At 63.7% G+C, this 2,500-nt stretch overlaps 1 non-coding gene across 1 annotated transcript; it reads left to right on the top strand.

Moving 5' to 3' along the window:
- The first annotated feature begins 1,621 nt into the window (after nt 1-1,621).
- Nucleotides 1,622-1,775, top strand: LOC140475496 (5.8S ribosomal RNA). The gene has a single exon (XR_011960024.1). It is a non-coding gene; the product is annotated as a 5.8S ribosomal RNA (ribosomal RNA).
- The last annotated feature ends 725 nt before the right edge of the window (nt 1,776-2,500 follow it).

Raw genomic sequence — 2,500 nt, forward strand, 5'->3', positions numbered from 1 at the left:
GGGGTAGCAGGCCCTGCAGCCGTGGTCACCGCCAAACCCCCACAACTCGAGCAAGTGAAAAAAAAAAGTAACAAATAAGAAAGGATCGTCGGCTTGGGGGTACGCCCGTTTCCGTTTCAACTTGTCTCGCGAGGGTGGTTTCGGGGCCAGCAGGAGAGCTCGTCGGGGTAGCAGGCCCTGCAGCCGTGGTCACCGCCAAACCCCCACAACTCGAGCAAGTGAAAAAAAAAAGTAACAAATAAGAAAGGATCTCTGTCGGCTTGGGGGTACGCCCGTTTCCGTTTCAACTTGTCTCGCGAGGGTGGTTTCGGGGCCAGCAGGAGAGCTCGTCGGGGTAGCAGGCCCTGCAGCCGTGGTCACCGCCAAATCGCCACAACTCGAGCAAGTGAAAAAAAAAGTAACAAATAAGAAAGGATCGTCGGCTTGGGGGTACGCCCGTTTCCGTTTCAACTTGTCTCGCGAGGGTGGTTTCGGGGCCAGCAGGAGAGCTCGTCGGGGTAGCAGGCCCTGCAGCCGTGGTCACCGCCAAACCCCCCACAACTGTTGGGCGCCTACCTGCGCGGGGCAGGAGGACACTTTCCGATTTCAAATCTCCGTTTGCCGAGTCCACCCCGAACGCACGCGGGCGGGCGGGTTCGCATCACCCTTCGTCACAAGGGGCGAAGCCCGTTCCACCGTCTCGTCAGTAGTGCCGACCGGTCTGTGATCGACGAGGGGAGCCACACCAGGTCCGGCCCTGCTGCTTGGCGGCACCGCGTCGTCGGGAGCTCGCGACAGACGGAGGGTTTCGGTGTACTCTCCAGCCACGGGAAACGAAGCCGGTGATGCAGGCGCCGGTCTTTCGCTCCCAAATCGGCTGGGTTTACATCGTTGCTATCTAGTCACGCTCCCTTCAAACCCGACGGGGTACCTATTCCCCTCACCCGTCTGTGCGTATACAGCCTCTTTGCACTTGCGGGATGGGGGTGGTGGTTTAAAGACTCTCGAGTTGCCGCCCGTCGGTCTCCGAGCTCCGTGCAGTAGTGATCCCCAGCGAACTGCCAGCAGGGCGAACGAGCGATCCCGCTCTCGGTCGGGGCGCCTGGCGTCGATCGGTGGTCGGTGGCTTGCGGGCAAGCTGCGCTGTGAGTGTGGGAACGAGTATGACGAGCCGTTGCCGCGACTCCCAGTCCACCTCGGCGGTGGCTGGGCCGGGCGGGCGTCTGCTCGGGCGAGTGCCGCCCCCGCCTCCTCGCAGGAAGTCCGCTCGCCGACACGCCGCCACGTGCACGCGTCAGTGACGCTGCCGAACCGATGGCCGGTGCCCGTTCCCGCCTCTGCTTTTCCTAGGGCAAAGCTGCTGCACGCCTCGTGATACTAGGCGGGCGACATGGTGGCGGTGATCCTGCCTCCGTCGCTGCGGTGCGTTGGGGCACGCATCGCCTCTTGGGCGCCCTGTCCTCCTCCCCCCAATAGACGTATGTTTCTGCGGGCCGCACCAGGATGGTGCTCCCCATCGCTTCACGCCACCCTGCTCCGCCCGCACGCCGGCGTGCAGGTGGCTGTAGCTCAAGGTGGGGAGCGTATGTGCGGTCCGGGTCGCTTTCCTCTGGCGAGGGAGAGACCTAAAACAAACTCAGACAACTCTTGACGGTGGATCACTCGGCTCGTGCGTCGATGACGAACGCAGCTAGCTGCGAGAATTAATGTGAATTGCAGGACACATTGATCATCGACACTTTGAACGCACTTTGCGGCCCCGGGTTCTTCCCGGGGCCACGCCTGTCTGAGGGTCGTTTGGCAATCAATCGCACTCGCCTTGGCTGGCGAGAGCGCGGCTGGGGTGTCGCAGAGGACCCGTCCTCTTTGTCCCCCTAAGTTCAGACTCCGGAGCCCTCCGGCGTCGGAGCGCTTGGCCTTTCCCCCCCACCCTGCACATTCCGTTCGTCAGGCTCGACGCCATCCCCCCGCCGGGGAGCGCGGCCTGGCGTCCGTCTGTGTCGTGGCAGTGGGGCCAGCACGGCTGTCACCGGTCCCAGAATGGCTGTCGGTGGTTCACACTGTGTGTGTGTGCCAACCCTCCTGGTCTCTGGGACACGGAGCTGCCACGAAGTGTTGAGCCTCCAGTGGGGGGTCTGCCTAAGCTCTGCACGTCCGCATTGGGTCCGTCTCTCGGTTGGCTGGCAGTGGAAAGAGTGAAGGGAGCCGCGGAGGTCCGGTGCTGGTGCGCCGCCGGCCTGACCGTGGAGCTCGCCGGTTTGACACGCTGACCCGACTCGATGGTTGATCGATTGAGAGTGCTGGGAGCTGCAGGCCGCCCGCTGCTGCAGCCGCCCGTCTCGTGGTTCGTCCTCGGCCTTAAGTGGCCGGCGGGGCGTCTGATCCTGTCTCCCCTGCTGGCGCCGAGTGCCTGGCCGAGGGAGGAGGTTTTCGTCGAACGCTGTGACTTGGACGGTCGCACGCGCGTGGATCGCTGGCTCTTGGCTCTCCCGTTCAGTCCGCACGTTTTCCGCTCCGTCCT

Source organism: Chiloscyllium punctatum, unplaced genomic scaffold, assembly GCF_047496795.1.
Source record: "Chiloscyllium punctatum isolate Juve2018m unplaced genomic scaffold, sChiPun1.3 scaffold_1720, whole genome shotgun sequence".
Taxonomy (NCBI): domain Eukaryota; kingdom Metazoa; phylum Chordata; class Chondrichthyes; order Orectolobiformes; family Hemiscylliidae; genus Chiloscyllium; species Chiloscyllium punctatum.